The sequence below is a fragment of the Balaenoptera borealis genome, assembly GCF_965194805.1.
Source record: "Balaenoptera borealis genome assembly, chromosome: 9".
Taxonomy (NCBI): Eukaryota; Metazoa; Chordata; class Mammalia; order Artiodactyla; family Balaenopteridae; genus Balaenoptera; species Balaenoptera borealis.
Window position 1 is genome coordinate 109,738,187 of NC_138873.1, and position 24,893 is coordinate 109,763,079.

The following is a 24,893-nucleotide window of genomic DNA, read 5'->3' on the forward strand; positions in this document are numbered from 1 at the left end:
TGAGATGAATTGGGAGATCCGGATTGACATATATACACTACCAGGTGTAAAATAGCTAGCTAGTGGGAACCTGCTATAAAGCACAGGGGGATCAGCTCGGTGCTCTGTGACGACCTAGAGGGGTGGGATGGGGGGTGAGGAGGGAGGGAGGTCCAAGAGGGAGGGGATACAAGTACACATACAGCTGATTCATTTCATTGTACAGCAGAAACTAACACAACATTGTAAAGCAATTATACTCCAATTAAACAAACAAACAAACAAACAAAAAAAAACCCAAAAAAGCACAGTTCATTAATCATAAACACAGATGCTATTAACTGGAAATTATTACTTTGGCCACTAGATGGAGCTAGTATTATTTCAGAAATGGAATTGATCCTGGCATTTCCACATTTTCCCACTCTCTCAACCTAGGAGTTTTATATTTGCTTCCAAATTTGGTCAGGGATTCCAGAATTACTATTATTAATTGAATATATTCTTGTTAACAAAAAAGCTGTTTCCATTATTTCATATAAACAAACACCTAAATTTCTTATGTGAAAAATGAAGGGATTCTTCTAGACCTCTTCCAAATTTAGAAATATCTAATGTGTTCTAGAATATTTTAAGAGTACCATTCAAATTCCACTTGCTACTTAGGAGGCACACTTTGATATTTCATTATTTTTTTATATTCATAATTGTGGCAGTTGACACACATTATAGATGAGAATTTAAAGCCTGCATTAGGGAAGAAGATAGAAACAGAGGAGAGACACAAAAGCCTCTTAATGGTATCTATTATGAAAGTCCACTGAATGTCTAAACATGCACCATTTCAAAATGCTGACTGAGTTGGTCAAAGAGAATACAAGTTATATGTTATATATACATCGAGTTCTGCTGTACCCTTCTTTTCCTTCCCACCTTTTGTACTTAGCAAATATCTGTATTCCAAGAAGTTGATATATGTATATAGAAGTTCCTATAGTTTCAGCTTCACTATTTTCTATTCACAGACTCTGGACATATCAGCATTGGAGCCATATCTGCACCTGAAGTTGCTGGGGAAGGGAAAATTGGAGCGGAGAGAAGAAGAGATACCCCTAGGGCAGCACCAAAGGGTTTGTCCAAAATGAGGCCAACACATCACTGTGGGAAGATTGTGTGCGCTGCTGGCCAGGGGGTGACAGGGCTCAGCAACCGTTCAAATCCAGTAACTCGAGGGAAAGGCATTCACACAATTAGCCTGAGTGTGCAGTGTGAGAATGGATTTGACAGTACGTGAAAGGCGAGGACGTGAGGCTGTAATTGATTTCACTGATAAGGGCCCAGGAGGGAAGCTGCAGATGGACAATAGGATAGGATAGGTTGAGTGTGGACAGTCTATACACTGAATGGGCATAGTTTGGAAACAGAATGTGGTCTCCAGGCTACTGTAAATTACAGTTTAAAAATAAGGAACGGTGGCAGTTGCTAGGAGGGTATCTAAATTTAATTGTGTGATGATTAGGCTAATGGAAAATAAAATCTGTTTTGGGGGCACGTTCTCTAGATGTAAAGTGAGGGTACAAGCAAGGATGGAAAGGAATAAGGAAGCAGAGCTAGTAGTTAACAATCCAGACTCTGGGAAAGCCGTGAGTTCTAATCCCTGCCCTGTGACTTCCAAGCGGGGTTAATTCAACGCTGTCTGTGTTCTCTCATCTGGAAAGTGGAATAAAAGTGATACTATTGCAGGTGGTTGTAGTTGGGATTAATTGAGATGATGTGGAACCACCATGAGCAATTTGTGATATACCCTCCAAAAGCTAATGACAATAATAAGGGATAATGTTAACCTCTCCAGGTTGTTTGTTTGTTCTAGGAGACACTTGGATGGCATCTCAGAGAAGGAGACAGGTTTATCCTAGTTACTTGGGCAAGAAAATAGCAAATGACTAAGATTTGCCAAAGGACTGAGTGCCTCTTGATATGGCGGGAAAAAGTATTCCATTCGGGGAATGAAGTCCCCTGGGGGAACACTCAGAGGGGAAGAGCTGCTGCCTCTCAGAATGTACATTGACTAAGTGGCTCACGCATGGATCCACCTTCCTGTTCCTGTCATGGGCTGAAATGTCACTTGAGGAGCTGGGAGGGGTGGACAAGGGGACCTCCCACTGAACCTCTCTGAAGCCTTGTGACTTGGGGACGGGTCTGATTCTTAAGAGAGCATGTCACTGAGAAGGAAATTTTATTTACAGAAGAAAAAGAGATACACAGATGTAATGATCTACCAGAAATATAATTCCGCTAAAAGCAAAATGTCTGACTATCCTTGACTTATCCATGAGGATCTCTTCATTGCTCAACGGGTAGAAGAAACAAAAGGATGAGTGGAAACTTCAGACTTAATTTTGAAGAGATGATGTGCTATGGATAGCAAACAATTAGATGGCAAGGGATGGTCTTGGCATGGTGGGACCTCAGCAACTCCAGTCATGGAGAGTATGTGAGCCAGACCCAGGCAGAAGCCCCCGTACTACTCAGGGGGTTAAGAATCTGGAGTGTGTCAATGTGGTTTGAAGTTGGTCTTTAAGAAATGTAAGGGAGCAATAATTTATGGGTCTTACTGGGAAGACCAAAGTAAACTTATGTTCTTAAAGAAGAATACCATATGATCCAGCAATCCCACTCCTGGGCATATATCCAGAGAAAACTCTAATTCAAAAAGACACATGCACCCCTATGCTCATAGCAGCACTATTTACAATAGCCAAGACATGGAAACAATCTTAATGTCCATTGACAGATGAATGGAGAAAGAAGATGTGGTATATCTACACAATGGAATACTACACACCCATAAAAGAGAATGAAATAATGCCATTTGGAGCAACATGGATGGACCTAGAGATTATCATACTAAGTGAAGTAAGTCAGACAGAGAAAGACAAATATCATATGATATAGCTTATAAGTGGAATCTGAAAAAATGATACAAATGAACTTGTTTACGAAACAGAAATAGACCCACAGACTTAGAAAACAAACTTATGATTACCAAAGGGGAAATGTGTCAGGGGGAGGGATAAGTTAGGAGTTTGGGATTAACATATACACACTACTATATATAAAATAGATAACCAACAAGGACCTACTGTATAGCACAGGGAACTCTACTCAGTATTTTGTAATAACCTACAAGGGAAAAGAATCTGAAAAATTATATATATATGTATATATATATGTATATATAACTGAATCACTATATTGCACACCTGAAACTAACGCATTGTAAATCATCTATACTTCAATAAAAAACTGTAAGAAAAATATAAATAGAAAAAAAATGAATATCTTCTCCAGCTCCATATGAGTGGCTAAAAGGAGCAGCAGTGCATGTGCACATGGCTGACACTCTTAAGTCTACACCCTCCCATGCATAGATGTGGTCTCGTGTACTTGTCTCCACAGAGAAACACCGGGCTCCCAGGGGAGTAGCTGATCTGATATCATGGTCAAAGGAGCATCCAAAATGAGCAAAAACCATCTTATTGCTGCTAGAAAGCAGGGGATGTTTTCAAGGATGTCAGGGGTAGTGCTAAAGAATCTAGGGGCAATATAAGGAAACCCCTTTTGGTCAAGTTGTGATAATTTGATCAGAATTAATGGAAATGAGTGTTTTTTTTAAAAGTCCTTGAAAATTCCAGAAAAGTTAATACAAAGGGCACAGTAACTTTAATAGAAAAGAAAGAAAAATGTGATGGTATATGTTTATTTTATTGATTTTAATAAGGAGAGGACTATTTATGCATGGACATATAAGTTTTGTTATTAAATTTATATTTAGCTTATTATTAAATTTATATTTAGCTTATTATTAAATTTATATTTAGAAAGTATAGACATGCACTTTTTTTCTTGGGAAACGTTGGTACCCAGTAAGACTTCCTGGTGCTGGGGAGTACACTGAACAACCAGGTAGAAAAGAATGAACATTGAGGGTACTAAGATAATGAATTAACTAGCTGGTAAGACACGAAAGAATCAATAAGAAGGCAAACCCTATGGCTTGTATTTGAGGAGATGAAAACTCAGTGGTACCTCTGTTATGATATAACAAAGCATAGGTGAGGTTCTCATAACACCAGATCTTAAAGGACTAGATCTATCTACTCCGCATGACAAGAGTTGTGACAGAGTTAAAAAAATACTTAAGGAAGTGAGATGCCAGGTTTCAAAAACCTAGGTGAAAGCATGAATTTAAAGGTCTTAGTGTCTGAAAAAAATGAAGGGTAAAAAGCCAAACAAACAAACAGCTCAGACAAATCACTACCAGTTCAGATGTAACTTATTTGGAGAGAAGCAACTAGATTCTCCACTCCCGCCAAAATTCAACCACTTGGTCACCCAAATCCTAGAACCTCAACTAATCTGAGACATTAATTGTGAGAGGGAAGAAGCAGGTTAGGTATAACAAAAGAAGGTATATAAACAATAATGAGAAAAAATAATGAAGACATACAGACAAAAAAATAAGCCCTGGGTCTTAATTTTTACAAAATACCTGTAAGCGCATTATTCTCATTGTAATTGTACACACTTTGTTGTTCATGGAGTTATTTAAATATTTGATTGGAGTTAGTTAATATTTAAAAATATTCAGGACTTCCCTGGTGGCGCAGTTGTTGAGAATCCACGTGCCAATGCAGGGGATGTGGGTTCAAGACCTGGTCCGGGAAGATCCCACATGCTGCGGAGCAACTAAGCCCGTGCGCTGCAACTACTGAGCCTGAGCTCTAGAGCCCGTGAGCCACAACTACTGAGCCTGCGTGCCACAACTACTGAAGCCCGTGCACCTACAGCCTGTGCTCTGCAACAAGAGAAGCCACCTCAATGAGAAGCCCGTGCACCGCAACGAAGAGTAGCCACCGCTCGCCGCAACTAGAGAAACCCTGCACACAGCAACAAAGACCCAACGCAGCCAATAAATAAATAAATGAATAAATAAATAAATTTATTTTAAAAAATTTCAAAAGAATTAGTCATAGTAACTTTACAATTATTGTTCAAATCATTTAAGCGATTTTAATTACGACTTTAATCAATGTTTAACTGTTTAAGAAATTTTAATTTTCATAGTTTTGGTAATTAGTTGTAAGTTTAATGTGTCGAACGTTAAATAAAATAAAAATGACGACGGCGTTCCTTTCAGAGCACAGAAAAATCCTTCTAGATATTAACTAATTTAATCATTAAGTTAATAAAATCAGTACTTTAGATCACTGATTTAATTCCAACACCAGGGAACAGGAACTGTGCTTGTTTGAAGTGGGGCTGGCTCTCGTCAGTGGCTGGCGGGGTATCCCCAGCAAAGCCTCAGATCTGGGGTGGAACCAGGAGGCGGCCTCACGGGCAGAGATGCTCTGCCCACTGTTGGTCCAGGTGGGTGAGAAACGGTAGAGGAGGCAGCTTCCTTTCTTGAAGAAAGATAATTTCACACTCTTCCTGAAGATGTGCAACAGAGAGGGGAGGCTGTCTGCCCTTCCACATGTTCATTTATCTCTGGTTTCCTCCACGTGGTTCTGACCGGGCTGAGAAGGGCGGTGGGCTGGCCTGGGGTGAGAGGTGCGGGTCAGCGCTCAGTGAGGGCTGCAGGGTGGCTCTGCGGATGGGACTTCACAGCACGTCCCTGAAGCTGCCCTGCATTCCGCAGGAGTGGCTTTTCAATTCACATTCGGAGTTTAACGCCTGATCTGTCATCCGACAGGCACAGTATCATTGCTCACTTTTCTGCCTTGGATTGCAGAGATTTATCAGCAGTTTGAATCGAGTAGCAAGGAAATGCCTCCTGTGTCTTCTCTATTTCAATAGCCTTATTTTCATGGGGAAACCTTAAACTTTTCTTTCCTGAGCCCTCTGAGAAAGCAGGCAAATGACTTTTCTTGTTCCTCATCTCCTCAGCCCCCAAGTTTGCCTCTTAGAACTAGTCTTGGAGGTTTAATAGTTATTTTCCAATAAAAGGGCTGTGTGGGCAAATACTTTTGGAAACTACAAGATGAAACATGATTAAAAATATTTTCTTTATTATAAGACTGTGTTTGGCCAAGGAGCCATTTTTGGGGTGACAATCTGCAAGCTCAGGGCTCTGCAGTATATATTTTGGGAACTGTGGCTACTTTCAGTGTCTTTCCTACTCCTAGTGTTGGGAGGTCTGGTTGAGGACGAAGAGGAGATCAATAAACAAATAAACAAACAAAATTAAAAGTAAACAAGAGCCGTCATTCGTGTGATGGTAAAAATATAGTCAAAACAAAGCCAGACAAAATGAAACAGCCTCTCCTCCTTTCCATTAAACAAGCAAATAAATGGAACAGCAGCATGGACCAAAGCAATAGAGGGACCTGGCTTCACAGGTGTATGTCTGCTGATGGACCACATGCAGGCGCCAGCGCTGGACCTCCAGGATGGCAGGGTCCTGCCCGTCCAGCTAAACTAACTGTGCTGTGAAGGGTTGTGTTGACGCTGGGACATTACACAGTGTAAACGTCTAATACAGTGCCTGTTACATGGGAAGGGGCCAACAAACAGTAACGTTCTTTGCTGTTAATATAACCATAATCCAGAATGTTCCTTTTTGATGCAATAAAAATGGAAAAAAATGAATTTTCTCAGATTTTCACACTGTAGGGCACAATCAGTGTCTCTAAATGTAATTTACTGGAATTAAAGTAATAAAGTTGCTGAACTCCCCCAGATCTCTAGGTAACTCCCAATCCTAGATGTTTATTGTGATTCGATTAAAGAAAAACACTTGGTAAAGTCAGGATATGCCCAGGAGAGACTGTCCACTCAAAGGGCTTCAGAAATGGCAGACTTCGGGGGATAATTTACGTACCAGTGTGGACACCCCCTGGCTCAACCCTCAGACCACTAAGAATTCATTGATCTCTCAGAGTTGTACTGGCAAGACGGGGGCTCGGAAAGACTCAAGCATACACCTGGAATAACAGTGCATTTATAGTGAAAACCGTGACTGCCAAGTGGACAAGATGATTAGATTCTTGCTTTTGTGGCTGAGGCAGGCTTCCTTGGAAGTAAACATGATAGGAGACTAAATCATATTCTGAAGTTGGTTTGATGAGCGGAGAATCATAAAAGGGACGTGCCTTATAATGACCACTGGGTTTGGTGCCTGTCACGAACAAGATGCTTTGCAAACAGTATCTCACAACCTCATTACTACCACCCAGACCCTGCCACCATCGTTTCTTAAATTGTTCCAGCTGACCTTACGGTGGCCTACGGTGATCTCCCTTTGACCTTATCTCTTTTAACTTTCCTTTGTGTTCACTTAACTCCTGCCAACCTGGCCTCCTTGAAATTCCTCAAATGTGCCAAGAATGCTCCTATCTTTGGACAGTTGCTCTGCATGGAATGTTTCCCCCAGATATCCTCTGGCAAACTCCCTCACCACCTTCCTTTCACCACTCAAATATCACTTCTCCATGAGGACTCCTCGACCATTCAAATTCAAATCACACCATACCCTTCCTCCAGGGCCCTCCTGACTCCTCATACCTTGTTTTAGGTTTTCCTTTTTATTTGGTTTCTAACATACTATATGATTTACTTATTTATTATGTTTAATGCTTATAGTCTACGATATTGGGCAGGGATCTTTTTTTTTTTTAAGATTCTTTTTTTGATGTGGACCATTTTTTTTTAAAAGTCTTTATTGAATTTGTTATAATGTTGTTTCTGTTTTTTGTTTTTTTTACCATGCATAAGAAGGATACTTTAATAAAAATGGTAAATACTAGTATACACATGGGAAAAAAGCAGTTATTTTGAAAGTGGAAAAGGTAGTACTAAAAGAGACTTTTTATAATTTGTTTTTCTAGAGATTACCAAAGAAACCAAAATGTTCTTAGAAAACACATGAAATAAAGCAGGTAAGAACATTCTCAGAGGACTTTAAAATGTGAGGTAATTGATAACACTGCAGTAATCACACACTGGTCCCAACGTAGACATTTGAAATATGAGCTTTATTTTAAATTTAAATAAACACTGAAAATAAACACTTTTTACAAATTATATCAAACACTTAAAACATAATCTAGGAATGTTAAACAATAATTCTTAATTCAAAGTAATGACATTCATAGAATACATCTTGGTGCTAGCCAATATGGAGTTTACTTAAATCTCGTATTTTATATAAGCTTAACCATTAATCCTTCCTAAAATTCAATGATTATGATTCAACTTTATGAGGTTAAGCTAATCTTCTATGCAATACTCTCATAGAAGTTTTTCAAATACAAACAATTTACACCAGCAAGCAAATTATTAAAACATATATAAATTATGCTGAGGGGCTTGATTAAAAGGCTGTCTATATAGAGAGATGCATCTCACCTTAGAAAGCACACATGCACACACACACACACACACACACACACACACACACAAACACTTAATCGAATATAAGATGCCAGGACATTCTTTTAGTTATGTTACACAGCAAACTGCACGTTTATAAATGTCATTCTATTATGTATGAACTGAAAAACATATATTTTTTAAAAAGCCCTTGACGTGGGGGAGTGGAATATGCCTGCATTAAGTGCAGAAACGCAGAGCTTTATGAACTGCCTGTCTCCAGCTGGCTCCCAGGCGCCACTGAAAACTGTCACCCTCAGAAAGACAAGATGGTCTTGTTAATGATTTCCATGGCCTCCAAAATCTCATCCTCTTTGATCACAAGCGGAGGTGCAAACCTGATGATATCACCGTGGGTTGGCTTGGCCAGAAGTCCATTATCTTGAAGTCACAGACACACCTTCCAAGCATCATAATCTTTGGTTTCTCTAATAACAGTAGCATTTAATAATCCTTTTCCTCTTACAGCCATTACAATATCAGAAGGTAGCTTCATGAGTTCATTTCTCAAGATGATACCCATATTCTCTGCATTTTCAGCAAGGTTTTCTTCTTCCAAAACCTCCAGGGCCGTGATGGCCACTAGGCAACCTAGTGGATCGCCACCCTACATTGAACCATGTTCCCCTGGTTTAATGGTCAGCATTATTTCATCATCACATAACACTGCGGATACAGGGTATAAACCACCAGAAAGTGCCTTTCCTAGAAGGACCGTATCAGGTCTGACATTTTCGTGATCAACAGCCAGCCATCTACCAGTTCTGGCCAATCCTGTCTGTATTTCATCAGCAATAAACAGAACCTGGTGCTGGGTGCAGAGCTCTCACATGCCCACAAGGTAGCCTGGATCCGGAACAACAACACCTGCTTCACCCTGAATTGGTTCCACCATGAACGCGGCAACGTTTGGGTCCTGAAGTGCACGCTCAAGAGAAGGCAGATCATTATATGGAATGATTTCGAAACCTGGCATAAACGGTCCAAAACCATCATAACTGGTTGGGTCTGTGGAACTGGAGATAGCAGACAATGTTCTACCCCAAAAGTTTCCAGCTGCAAAAACCATCTTTGCTTTGTATTTTGGGATCCCCTTCACGGTATATCCCCATCTACGAGCAAGTTTGCAAGCAGTCTCTCCAGCCTCCACTCCTGTATTCATAGGAAGAACTTTGTGGTGGTTGAAAAGTTTAGTAACATACCCTTCGTATTGACCAAGCACGTTATTGTAGAAGGCCCTAAATGTTAAGGTCAATTTGTCCACCTGACTTTTCAAAGCATTCACAATCTTTGGCTGACAATGCCCTTGGTTGACAGCACTGGAGGCACTTAGAAAGTCAAAATATTTTCTGCCTTCTACATCCCATATGTAAACACCTTTTCCTCTCTCCAGGGCTATAGGTAAAGGATGGTAGTTGTGGGCACCCTATTTAGATTTTGGTTCAAAAATGTAGTCAGAGGATGGAGGGTCTTGGACTGTTTTTTTAGTTGCAACAGATGTAGCAGAAGCCACTGAAGAATGAACTCCGCTAAGGACAGCAACAGTCTGCAAATGTGCTAGTTTGGAAAACATGATGTCCTTCAAGTAGGAATATCACCAACAAGCTAACCTTTCTTCCCACAGTTCAGATTAGAATACAGATTTTTAACCCGAGATCCAGGGACGGTCTTCAGAGGGTCCAATAACTCCTGGCGGCGCCTTGTAAGCCAGCCCAGGACACGCAGCGTCAACTGAGCTTCTGCCTGCTTCTGTTTTACGTTTTGGTTTTTTGGCCGTGAGGCATGTGGGATCCGACCAGGGATGGAACCCGCACCCCCTGCATTGGAAGGCGAAGTCTTAACCATTGGACTGCCAGGGAAGTCCCTTGGGCAGGGACCTTTGTTTTTTTTTTTTGTGGACACATCCTAACTGTCCAGAAGAAGTAGTGGGCACACAGGAAGTATCTGTAGGATGAATGGTTTATCTGACTGGCGCCCATGGTCCTTCCACTGTATGAGCAGCAGCTCAACAACTGCGTATCTGTTCAAGGACATGCCTTACTCAGAGACTCCTTAGATGACTAATGGTAATGTTCTCCTTTCTCCTTTTGTTTCCACAGCTGATCAGTTCCTTTCCGACATACTCTTTCTTTATATTGAGAAGACTCTTAATATCTAACAGACAATCCTGGCAGACCTGGAGCTAGTATCTTTACTGTGATTCTGTATGACTCTGTTTTCTGTTGAGAGTGATCTTAGGTCCCAGTTTTTGAGAAGGGGGTACATTTCTTGGCACCCTATAAACTACCAATATCCTAGTGCCCATAAACCCTTGAAATGTACCAAATTTTCAGTATCATATTCAAACTAAAGTTTCCTGACACCTAGAAGTAGAGCCCCAATTACATGAGCCAAATAAATATCCTCTCTTTCTCTCTTTGTTCCCAACAAGCTGGTTTGATTTGAATTTTATTTCTCTTGAAGCTAAAAGAGTCCTGACTAATAAAACAACTTTCCACAAGAGAATCACCCCTATCTTCTGCATCTTAATTACAACTAGAATTGATGCATAAAATGATGACACGATGCTCGGGAATAATGAGGGAAAATCAATTCCGTTTAGGTTTCTTTTCCCCCTCTTCCTTCTTCTCTCTTTCCTTCCCTTCCTCTGTCTCCTCTACTCCTGTCTTTAGTTCAAAAGAATTTAAACTGGCTGCATCCACTCCATAGAAAGGCAGAAAAATGGGCATTATGAGATGTTCAGTGTCAATGGTTGTAACAACACATTTTCTGGTATTCCTCAGTTATAAAGAAAATTAAAGAAAGCAGTATTCCCGTCTCCCAAATGCCCTGCTACCTAGCTAACAGATTTTACTAGCAAATGGGAAGTCATTCCAAAAGATGTCTTTTAATGAAATAATGCCATTTGCAGCAACATGGATGGACCTAGAGATTATCATACTAAGTGAAGTAAGTCAGACAGAGAAAGACAAAAATCATATGATGTCAGTTATATGTTGAATCTAAAAAACATACTATGAATGAACTTATTTACAAAACAGAAATAGACTTGCAGACATAGAAAACAAACTCATGGTTACCAAAGGGGAAGGGGGGTGGAGAGATAAATAAGGAGTTTGGGATTAACAGATGCACACTATTATATATAAAATAGATAACCAACAAGGACCTACTGTATAGCACAGGGAACTATATTCAATATCTTGAAATAACCTATAATGGAAAAGAATTTGAAAAAAATAAAAAAAATTTTTTTTAAAAGATCTCTTTTTGCTGCTCTGCCTCTTGCTACTTGTGTTACCTGATCAAATTGCTTAACCTTTCAGAGATTTATTTTCCTGGTCTGGAAGTGAGAATTATGATATCAATCTGGAATCACCCCAAAGAGCCATAACGTACTAGGAAAACGTATGTGAGCTGCCTGGTCCAGAGCAGACACTCAATAAATGGTACCTATTTTTATATTATCACTATCACTTTACTTCAGCCTAGTATTTTTAGAATCAAGAAGGAGAAGGATGTAAAAAGGTGTCCTTATTCAGTCTTTAAGAATAGCTAAGGAAAATAGGACATTGCTAAGTAAGCAAGAAATGTGTGTGTCTGTTTCATGCCTACATTAGCAATAATGTGAAATAGCTGCAAAATTAAGTTTCTTTTATGGTAGCCTCCGTGTGTTCTATTCTTGTATCAATGATTTCCTATTCCTCCTGTTTTAAAGATTCTGTCTGAATGATCAAACCAGTGAGGTGTATCAGCAGAAGTGAAGGGTCCTGAGGGGGAGAATGTTCTTGACTCCCATGCAGATTCAGCAGCCTTTTCTGTCACGGAGCAAACCAAGCTTTACTTGGCTGGTTGCACGTTTGCCTGCAGATTCTGGCCCTGAAGCTAGATTTTTACCAACAATGATAATGACATCTATTTCTGTTACACCAATGCCATTAAATATACATATATATATACACACATATATATAAATATATGTGTATATATATACACATATATATAAATATATGTGTGCATATATATGTGTATGTGTGTGTGTGTGTGTGTGTGTGTGTGTATATATATATATATATATATATATATATATATATATATATATGTATTCTCAAGAGCCTAAAACTCTTAAGTATGCAAAGTATGCAGCCGGGAAGAGTGGGAAGATGCTGCAGGAAGATTAAGAAGAAAACAGGGCATGACTCTTTTATCAGCTTTTCTTAGGCAAAGCACTTTTGGCGTATTTTTTTCCTTCCAGTGACTGATTAAATGTTCATGCCCATGGCAATGGGGATCCTTAAAATAATCAAATATTGTAAAGTACAGTGTTTTTGATAACCATACAGCATGGTCTTGAGTTAATTTTTTATTTTTCTCATAATAGGTATCAGTACAAAAATAATGTCTTACATCAGCACGATGCTGACAGCTTTAAAAAAAATGCTTTCGTGTGCATTATCTCATCTTTACTATCCTAACAAAATAGTAATGGAGGTAGAGTCTGCATGCATGTCCCAGTCTGTTTTACAGTTGTACCGTTTGAGGCTTAATGTGTTTAAGTATTCTGCCAAAAACTAGTAAGTGACTCATCTGGGAGATTTGGAGACCTAAGTGCAGTGCCTTTTCGGCTATACCCGATATCAAAAAATTTTTTTCTTGATGCTCATTTATTTTCTTGCTTGTTTTAAAACATCAGACTTGAATATCTTAATTGTGCTAAGAAAGTCTTATATCTTTGATGAATGCAGGAGAACTCCTTTGTTTCCATTCAAGTGAAGGAGAAAATCAATTTACTTTCCTACCAAATCTGGCTCCTACAAGATGCTGATTTGCCTCATCATTTTTTATGAGAAGAGAGTGGTACCTGGGAAGTATCAATAGCTGGCTTATACACACTCACTCCATCCCCTTACCAACTAAAGCTCTCATTTAAATGGTGCATAGTGGGGAGAGGGGCTGTGCAGAAAATCCAGCATGTTCTTGGGGCATGTGTTGCGGAGCAGCTGTCAGTCAGGAAATCTTAGGAAAGTTTTCCAGTCCTAAATTATTGAAGACTGATGAAGTGCCACATATGCATTCTTTCTTTATCTGTCTTCTCTTCTTTTCTCTCCTAGTTGGGTAGTGATAAGCACGGGTTGATAAGACACTGTGCTGAGCTAAATTGTCTAGAAAACATGGTTGGGACTAAGGATGCGAGGTTGAACACAGGAGTGCTAACATTCGTCTTCTTTTTTTCATTTATTTTTAAATTAAAGTATAGTTGATTTATGATGTTGTGTTAATCTCTGCTGTACAGCAAAGCTACTCAGTTATACATATATATATATATATATATATATATATATATATATATACACACACACACACTTTTTCATATTCTTTTCCATTATGGTTTATCACAAGATATTGAATAGCATTCCCTGTGCTATACAGCAGGACCTTGTTGTTGATGCAAACTATTACATATAGAATAGGAGTGCTAGTATTCTTCTTAACCCAGGTTCTGCACATGATACATCCCCTTCCAAAAGCACCCTGTCTCATACTTTTTTCCCCATTCCTTTTTCCAGTAAAGAGCCTTCCATTTTGTTTGATATCCATCTAATTTCTCTCTCTTCAGCCACAGATTATCATTAGCTGTTGCCCAACAGTAAAGTCAGCCTTTTATCCCCAGACAAATGGTCCAAGGAGCCTACAGACTCACCTGGAACAGGTGATGGGCCTTCTGCTCTATCTCAGCTCACCTGAGTGTGTTTGCTCCAACCCTTATTGTTCATGAAGAAATCACAAGTCCTGAAAAGGGAGTGAAAACGCAAGTGAAGTGTGAGACTCAGTGAGATGATCTAATGTGTGTATAAATGACATTTCAAAAAGGGGGGAGAGAGAGGATGAGGTGGAAGGAACATCTATGAGCATAACAACGGTGACTTCTCCAAAAGAAGTGCTACTAGACCCAGGCAAATTCACTCCATATTAAAATGGCTAAAAATCAAAGAGAGGGCTAAGGAAAATAAAAGATCAGGGAAGCACTAAACAGACCCTCTCTCTATGAAGGAATAAGGAACATTCCCTGTTCTTAGAGCTGTGGGTCTGGAGAGCATGTGCCTGGCAGGATTGCATCATCGTTATGGACCAATGAAGCTATGTGTCTCTGTTCCTTTCTTTTTGGAATGTGGTGTCTAGTTGAAGTTATCTTTTCCTTATCTTACCAATATATGTTGGGTGCATGGGGCAAAACTAAAGTAACTATTTAATTCACAGATCCATTTTTAGGAGGAGCCAGTCCCAAAGAGCTGCAGTTGAGAAACTCACTTCTGAAGCCTCATTTGCATCAGGATCTGGTGCAGATTACTAGATCCATATTACTAGATCTTTATTAGATTTAATTACTACTAGATCCTGGACTTTGAGCTTTGTGCAGTGATTAGGTGAGGTTTTGGGGTTCTTGGGAAATATGTGAACACATGGAGCCAAAAGGAGTAGGATATTTTTACAACAATGGCCTCCAATGAATCAAGTCTCCCAGGGTCCAGGCACTTATAAATTCCCCTTCCCATTGGCTGTATGACTTCTGGCCAGTGGGACATCAGCACACATGGTGCCTGGGATGGAGGGTCACGTGGTAGTCATGGCCCAGTAACCCCACCTCTCACGGCTGAGGCATCCAGACTCCCACAGTTGAAGGCCTCCCCCAGGTAAGCTCAGACCAGACAGCAGAAGAGTCCACTAGTCTGCCCACAGGATCTTAAGGAGAAATAAACAGCTGTGGTTTAAGGCATTACATTTTAGTAATATAGAACATTAAGTTAATCAGCAATATATGACTGAAATAATATGCTATATTCAATTTAAAAAGTTCAATCAAAAATGCTCTTATTGTCATAGCTTAGGCATGATATTTCTTCCAACTATATGATGTAAGCAAAAGGTACCAAAAATCTACATTTATGACTGAAATTTGATAGTTGTACAAAACTCCCATGAACTATGTCAGGTCTGTAGATTTCAGAGATTGTTTTTTGATGGTTAGGAACCCTATCTACTCTAAGAAATCCGAGTTATCACTTAAAAGGGAGCAAGAGAGTATCCTAAAAGATGCTTTATTGTTACCTCAATTGTTTAGATCCTCTTTGTCCCTGGAAATAGTCACTATTTATGATTTCCCATAGGGGGAGGGGGGATGGTTAGATTCAGGAACTTTTCTATAAAATGTATGGGTGGTTTCTCTTTATTAAATTATAACATTGCATTTTTTAAGAACAAAAATATTATGCTACCAAATTATAAGAGGATGCAGATCCAAGGAAAATTATGGTCAAGGAAGCAGTTAAGATCACTTTAAGACTGTCTGCAGCTTTTTTCCAAGTTAATCTTAGGCATTTTCTTTTCCAAAAAAAAAAATAAAGTAGACTACAGGTCGAATTGTTTAACTTAGGCTCCTTGGATTTTAGTGCTTTCACAGAGTTAGTTAGTATAGTTAGTAAGTATAGTAGTAGTAATTACTATGTGGTATTAGTGTTAGCATAGTTAGTAAGAACAGTCTTGTGACAAATGTAAGTCCAATCCTAAAATGATATATAGAGCCAAATCCTATTTTTTCTCCTTTTGATCATGCTTTGAAACAATGCATATAACCCAAGTGAATTCAATGCACATACTACTGCTCTAATCAACAGAAAGGTAAACATTTCTGTTTATTAAAATGTGTGTTCATTGTCTCTAAGAGAGAATTATCTTAAAAAATGATTGGGCTGAGGAAAACTTCTGGATCAGCTCTGACCTGTAAACAGCTTGGAAGTCATTGTTTCCAACCTTAAACAAGAAGCTTGAACAACTGAAAATAAATGCCTTTCTTGGCCGCATCAGAGAATTGAGGTGGCAGGCAAGAAATATATTATGAACATAAAGATTCAGGTAAGCTAAAAACAAAGAAAGAGAGGAAGGTAAACCAAGCTGATACTAATCAAAAGAAAGAGGGAAGAGCTATATTATATTATACAAAGTAGATTTCAGAGCAAGGAAGATTATTAGTGATAAAGAGGAACGTTGCATAATGATACATGAGTCCATCCTCTAAGAAGACAACCATCCTAAACTTTTATGATCCTAACAACAGACCATCAAAATGTTTCAATACATGAAGCAAAAACTAACAGAACCGAAAGAAGAGACAGGTTCACTGCTGGAGCTGATAAACATCTCTCGAAGTGTTTACAAACTAATAAATTAGCTGCCCCTTGGGAGGGAAACTGTGTAGAGGTGGGAGCGGGGCTTACCTTGTATTTTATGGCATTTTTTACCTTTTCAGTTCTGTACCATGTGAATCTATTATGTATTCAAAAATGAATAAATTAAAAGAAGGAAAAATCCTTTGGAATTAGTCTTGGATGCAAATACCAGTTCTGCCACATAGTAGGGGCCTCAGTTTTCTCATCTGTGAAATATGGACCACAGTGCACACAATTCCTCACAGTTCCATAGTTGCTGTGAGTCTAGAACGAGACATACGTCAGGTTGTGACGACAGTGCCAGATACTTGGTAAGCCTTAATGGTCACTTTTTGTGTCTTAGGTATAATTCATTGAAAACTTGTCTGTGATTGTTGAGATGCAAAGGTCTGGGTAAGACCTTTAGTACTATTTCTGCAGTGCCCTGGGTTCTTGAATTTCTACGGCATATGGTAATTCCTTATCTTTCTGCTACTCAAGTTTGATGATTCGTATTCATGGTGCTCAGGAATTTATTCCTATGTTACCACTGACATCACTGCATTAGGCAACTAGAACACAGATCATTTGGAGTCATCTTACTTCTTGATGGGCTTCATTGGCCTAGTTCCCTGAGCCCCTGTGGCCTCTGGCACCTACCTGGCAGAGCTCTTTGAGGTGAATACCAGAATACCCTTCCTTGGTTTCTGCTGCTTGCTCAAGCTTTGCAGGGCAAAGTTTAGAACAAATACCTGGAGAAAACCATAATTCCCAAAGATACATGCACCCCAACGTTCACTGCAACACTGTTTACAATAGCCAGTGTAAATAAAGAAGATGTGGTACATATATACAATGGAATATTACTCAGCCATAAGAAGGAATGAAATTGTGCCATTTGCAGTGACGTGGATGGAAATAGAGACTGTCATACAGAGTGAAGTAAGTCAAAAAGAGAAAAACAAATATCATATATTAATGCATATATGTGGAATCTAGAAAAATGGTACAGATGAACCTATTTACAAAGCAGACATAGACATAGACATAGAGAACAAATGTATGGACACCCAGTGGGGGAAAGGGGGGGGTGGGATAAATTGGGAGATTGGGATTGACATGTATATACTACTATGCATAAAATAGATAACTAATGAGAACCTACTGTATAGCACAGGGAACTCTACTCAGTGCTCTGTGGTGACCTAAATGGGAAGGAAATTCAAAAAAGAGGGGATATATGTATACGTATAACTGATTCGCTTTGCTGTACAGTAGAAACTGACACAACATTGTAAAGCAACTGTACTCCAATAAAAATTAAAAAAAAAAAAAAAAAGAAGCAAAGAGTGTAGGCAGGAAAGAAAAGGCAAAACAATTGGACAGATTTTCTTGTGGGCCCATACAGTTTTTTCTGACATCAATTCCAAAATAATTTGGTTATTTGTTTAGATGTGACATTGTGGTACATTTAATCGATGTATGATCATTTTTGGTCTCTTTATACTTTATGAGAAATATAAGAGCGTTAATGATAGTGAAAACCATTAGGTGTAATAATCATAGCCACTATTAAAAGGCCGTGTGCAGAATCTGACCATGAAAAGGAATGACATCATTTTGATTAAACTTTTGAAGCTTTTTGACATTTTGAAGCTAAGAATTTATAAAAGGTCAAAGGATCAAAAATTAATTCTAAATAAAGGTTGGTTCACACTTTTAAGGCAGGTCAGCCTTATATAACAGGTGCTGCAACCAGGTGAGGCTGCTGGCGCTGTGCAGTGTGATGATTTAAGAGGAAGAAACTTTGTGTTTCGTGAATCCAGAACCACTCATAACATACTCTCTACCTCATATACTCACCTACCCCCGGTATCTTCATATTGCCCTTGGATTCTCCAAGGTAGACCTTATTCAGGTTTGTCTTTCTGTTTGGCTTTTTTTTTTTTTTTCTCCAATGCATCTAAAGGAGCCAGATTTCCAATTTTAAAAAATCAGCAGGAAGTTAAACTTTTCATGAAGATTATAGTAACAGAGACTGGATTTACCTTCTGGTCTGAAACCAAAAAAAAAAAAAAAAAAAAAAAAACTGTACCAAATGTATGAAACAATGGTTTCCAAAGCATTGGACATTGCTCAATGACACATATTGATCCCTGAGAGAGGGAGCAAATGAAAACAGTGGTCCATATAACTGCCCTGTATTAGGGCTGTAAGAGGGTCTCCAGGCTGCAGTGCAGGGAGGAGAGCCCAGTGAACTCCCTCAGTTGAGGGTTCAGTGCTGAGAGTCCAAGAGAAGAAGGAGTCTAGAGTTTGCTGGACAGAACATCGGACATGTCTGTACTGAGAAAGAACAGTAAAGAGCTGCAGAAGGTGTCCTTTGAATACTTAGGAGAGTCCTGTATCCAAACTGCTCCAGGCCCAGAAAAGAACTTCCTGAAAGGATTTCTTATCCCTTCAATAGCAGCCATCATAACAGGTGTGAGGTCATATCTCACTGCAGTTTTGATTTGCATTTGCCTGATGATTAATGATGTTGGGGATCTTTTCATTTACCTGTTGGCCATCTGTATGTCTTCTTTGGAAAAATGTCTATTCAGGGCTTCTACCTATTTTAAAATAGGATTGTTTGGTTTTTTTGCTATTGAGTTGTATGAGTTCTTTATGTGTTTTGGTATTAGCTCCTTGTCACATATAAGATTTGCAAATATTTTCTCCCATTCAGTAGGTTGCCTTTTCATTTTGTTGATGGTTTTCTTTGCAGTGCAGAAGCTCTTTAGTTTGATGTAGTGCCACTTGTTTAATTTTGCTTTTCTTGCTTTTGTTTTTGGTGTCAGATTAAAAAAATCATCACCAAGACCTATGTCGAGGGGTTTACTGCCTATGTCTTCTTCTAGGAGTTTCATGGTTTCAGGTCTTATGTTCAAGTCTTTAATCCATTTTGAATGAATTTTTGTGTGTGTGTAAGCTAGTGGGCCAGTTTCATTCTTTTGCATGTATCTCTCCAATTTTCCCAACATCATTTATTGAAGAGACTATCCTTTCCCCATTGCGTATTCTTGACTCTTTCCTTGTAAATTAATTGACCCTATATGTGTGGATTTTTTCCCTGGCTCTCTGTTCTATTCCATTGATCTATGTGTCTGTTTTTATGCTAATATCATCATACTGTTTTAATTAGTATAGCTTTGTAATAAAGAATGAAATCAGGAGGTGTGATGACTTCTTTCTCAAGATTGCTTTGGCTGTTCAGGATCTTTTGTGGTTCCATACAAATTTTAGGATTTTTGCTGTATTTCTGTGAAAAATACCATTAGAATTTTGACACGGATTTCACTGACTCTGAATATTGCTTTGGGTAGTATGAAAATTTTAACAATATTAATTCTTCCAATCCATCATCATGGAATATCTTTCCATTTATTTGTGTCTTCTTCAATTCATTTCATCAATGTCTTATAGATTTCAGTGTATAGGTCCATCACCTCCTTGGTTAAGTTTATTCCTAGGTATTTTATTCTTTTTTATGAAATTGTAAATGAGATGGTTTTCTTAATTTCTCTTTCTGATTGTTATTAGTGTATAGAAATACAATACCTTTTTTTGTGTATTGATTTTGTATATTGCAAATTTACTGAATTTGTTGATTAGTTCTAACAGTTTTAAGAAAGTCTTTAGGGTTCTCTGTATATAATATCATGTCATCTGGAATTAGTGACAAGGTAACATTTTTTTCCAATTTGGACTACCTAAAAAAATCTTGAAAGCAAGACTTGAAATGGTCAAATTGCTTGCAAGTAACTTTACTGCATCCTAGAATAAAAGTCAAGGATACTTTTAGTAATACAAAAGTATCTAGTACTCGACAAGGTAAAACTCACGATGTCTGATAGCCAGTTAAAAAAATGTACAATGTGTGCAAAGAAGCAGGAAATTATGGTCCATAAGGAGGAGAATAGTTAATCAATTGAAACTGATGAAGAACTGACACAGACAGTAGAATTAGTAGAGGAGGGTATTAAATAATTACTATGGTTGTATTTCACATATTCAAAAAGCTAAGTGAATACATGGAAAATATCAGAAAGATCTAAATTGAATTTCTAGAGGTGAAAACCACAAAGTGTGAGATGAAAAGAACACTGGATGGAACTAATGACAGATCAGACATTGCAGAAGGAAAGGCTGGTAAACTTGAAGTCAAAGCAGTAGAAATTATCCAAGGAGAAACGCACAGAGAAAAGAACATCAAAGGAAAATGAAAAGAGTATTGATGACTTGTAGGGAAATATTAAGTGACCTAGTTTGTGTGCAATAGAAATACTTTCAGGGAGGAGAGGTGAAAAAAAATAATTAAAGAAATAATGGCCAAAAGTTTCCAAATTTGGTGAAAACCGTAAACCCATACATTCAAAAAGTTCAGTAAGTTCCAAGCACAAAAAACACAAAGAAAATTATATGAAGGCACACATCATTAACAAATTGCAAAGAACTAGTGCTAAGATAAAATACTAAGTCAATCAGAGAAAGGACACATAATTTAAGAGGGAATAAAGATAAGGATAATAGTAGTTTCTTTTTATAATCAATGCAAGTGAGAACAACAGTTTCAAGTATTAAAAGAAAAAAAATTAATTCAAAATTATAACTAGTGAAAATATCTTTCAAAAAAGAAGTGAAATGGAAACTTTTAAAGACACAAATAAGCTAAAAAAACTCAACACCAGCAGATCTATCATCACTACAGGAAATACTAAAGAAAATCTTTCACGCAAAGGGAAAAGGATGCCAGGTCAAAATAGTGATTTACACAAAGAAACAGGAGTATTGATAGTGGTAACTACATGGGGAAGAATATGATCTTTTTTTTTTTCTTATTTTAAAAATCTCTCTAAATATCAATTGACTGTTTAAACAAAAATGACAGCAATGTAGTGTGGAATTTATAGCATCTGCAAAAAAAAGATGATCACAATAATAGCAGGAAAGCAGGATGGGAGAAACCACAGCGTACTACTGCAAGGTCCTCACACTAATATTCTACTAAAGTGTTATAATATAATTTGAAAGTAAATGGCAAATATGATAAAGATGTGTACTATTAACCCTCAGCCACCACTGAAATAGCCAAACAAAGAGTGAGCTCTCATAAGCCAACAAACAAGATGCAATGGACTCATCTAAAATATCCAATTAATTTTTAAAAGACAGGAAAACAGGAAACTAGAACAAGGAACAGATGGAATAAATATAAAATGAATAGTAAGATAGATAGATTTAAATCTAATCATATTAGAAATCACATTTAATGTAGATTCCCTCAAAGTTCAATTAAATCAGAGATGATCAGATTGGATAACAAGCCAAAACTCAACTTAGTGCTGCCTACAAAAAACACTTTAAATATAAAGACATAAAGAGGTTAAAAATAAAAGCTTGGAAAGCATATACCGTATGAACACTAATCAAAAAGAGAGCTGGACTGGGTATATTCGTAGCATAAAAACTAGATTTCAGAGCAGTAGATATTACCATGGATAAAGAAGTTCATTTCATAACGATAAAGAGGCAATTGATCAAGAGGACTTAATGAGCCTCAATGTTTATGCATTAAATAACAGAGCTTTAACATATATGAAGCAAAAACTGATAGGTGAAATCTACAAAAACATTAATAGGACAAATAAGGTTGCAGGATAAAAGACCAATTTTTAAAAAGCAATTGTATTTTTATATACTAACAATGAACAATCACAAATTGAAATTAAACAGAAACACTTATAATAGCATCAAAAATACTTAACACCAGGGGATAAATTCGACAAAAGATGCCCAAGACTTATTCACTGAAAACTACAAAACCTAACTGAGAGAAATTCAAGACCCAAATGAATGGAGAAATAGAATGTATCATGGGTCCAATAACTCAGCATAGTCAAGATGGCAACTCTCTCAAACTGATCAATAGATTCAATTCAATCCCAAACAAAATGCCAAAAGGGTGCTTTGTGGTTGTTTGTTGTTGTAGAAACTGAAAAACCGGCTCTACAATTTGCGTGGAAATGTGAAGGCTCAAGAATAGACCAAACAACTTTGAAAAAGAGGCACAAAGTTGGAGGACTAAAATGACCAGATTTTAAGACTGCTTATAGAGTGACAGTACCCAAGCCACCGTGGTGTGGGCATGAAGATGGGCAAGTAGAATACTGGAACCGAATGGAGAATCCGGAAATAGATCCGCACATACGGGGACAACACATATTTGTTTGACACGGGTGCAAATGCAATTCAGTTGAGGAGGATTCTTCTCACCAAAAGGTGAACTGGAAGGGCTCTGCTCTTCTTGGAAGCAGAGGATGCTGAGACGAGGCTGGGAGGGCCGAGGGGCAGAAGCCAATGACAGGTGGTCACTCACGTGGGCTCGTGAGCACGCGTGCTACGTACTGCGCATCCAGAAGCTCGTGAGTGCAGGTCTGCAGGAGACTGGGAAGTCTGTGCTGAGCAGGTAAGAAACAGCAAGCAAGACTGACTATTAACATAAAAGGACCTCATTCTTTGCACATAATAATTTTCCCCATACCTCTGGGAAAAGGGGAGAAAGCAACCAGAAACCCTTTTTGCCCTAATCTTATCTCACAGTCCCTATGATCTAAATAGTATCATGGAAGGATTATTTCCAACCCTGATAGGCCAGTGACCGTACATTTGAGACCTGGGTGTAGTCAAGATGCAAATGAGAAAATAAATGGCAAGGCTCGGTATTAGCCTTTTTCTTTCTTGCTTGCTCTTTTATACATACACAAGAGCAAGATGTATACACACCTGTATACATATATTCTCATATTCTAATTGGCATTTTTTTCAGGAGAAACAGAGTAGCATAAAAGATATTAAAGGTATTAGAAAGTCACATGAAAAAGCGTACTCACTTCTAAATTAGATTTTTGTCACATCTTATCATATTTTATCACATAATCTCCTTGAAGAAAAAGCCTTTTCATAAGTTTAATACATGAATCTGACATTCCTTTAATAATTCATAATAGAAGACTTGCTAAATTTAGTATAATGTCCAAATAGATTTATTACTTTCAAAAGTGCATAAGAATATTCAGTTCTTCAATTCCCCTTCCCCAGTAGGCTGTGGAGACAGTGCATTCCTGTGGGACAGAGTGCTTTTCAATCTGGATTCCACAGAGCCTTAGGGTTCCCCCAGAGGAGTCTCAAGCGTGTGGGGTCTGGGAGGGTTGGCGAAGGGCTAAAGATCCCCTTCCCACTTTTTCTGTGAGTCCAAGTAATATTTCATTTGAAAACAAAAATTGTTCTGCTATTGGAAAAAATAAGGAGAGCCAAAAACAACAGGAGTAAAAGCCACTTTTACAGCAGCACAATCACGGACAGGAGCCAAGACATGGGTGTGATGGGTAGTTCTATCTGTCAGCTTGACCAGACCGGGGGATGAACAGCTAGCTGGCTAACACAGTTGCGGGGTGAGGGTGTTTCTGGAAGAGATTAGCATTTGAATCGCAGACTGAGCGAAGCAGATTGCTCTCTCCAGCTTGGGTGGGCCTCATCCAATCTATGGAGGGCCTGAGTAGAACAAAAAGGCAGAGGCAGGTTGAATTCCCCTAACTGTATGAGCATCCAACTTCACTCTCGGTGCTCCTGTATTTCAGGCCTTCAGACTTGGGCTGGAATCTGCACCACTGGCTCTTGGGCTTTCAGGCCTTCAAACTACACCAGCACCTCCCGGGGTCCCCAGCTCACAGAGGGCAGGTCCTGGGACTTCTCAGCCTCCATAATCACTTGAAATCACACCTTACAATAAGTCTCTCTACACACATATGTATTTACATATCTGTATATCTCCTACTGGTTCTGTTTCTCTGGACAGCATGACTAATACACTTGGGATGTTATCTAGCTATATGGCTTGAGCAAATTATGTATTTTTTGAATTTGGACCTGCAAAGATTAAGGGTAATGAAGCTCACATCTAGCAACCACTGAATGACCCTAGAATAGGCTAAGTGGTGATGCCGCGTTCAGCTCAGAATAATTGATCATCTGAATTTCAATACCCCGGTTATGCTCAATGACTACTGTTAAAACAGTTTCTCTTTGTTACACAGCATGTTTTAAAAATGATGCTAATATCATTACCTTGCCTCTCAATAAAAGTTACCATGTATTGAAGTATTCTTTAATTTAATTGAATCCTTCCAACCATCCTGAGCTGGCATTATCCCCACTTTACCAATGAAGGTTGGTGAAGCT

General features: G+C 38.4%; 1 pseudogene across 1 annotated transcript; it reads right to left on the reverse strand.

Annotated features, from left to right (window-relative positions):
• Positions 1-5,776: 5,776 nt before the first annotated feature.
• Positions 5,777-12,406, reverse strand: LOC309634888 (ornithine aminotransferase, mitochondrial pseudogene; annotated as a pseudogene). Its single transcript has one exon. The product of its transcript is annotated as an ornithine aminotransferase, mitochondrial pseudogene (transcript).
• Positions 12,407-24,893: the final 12,487 nt, after the last annotated feature.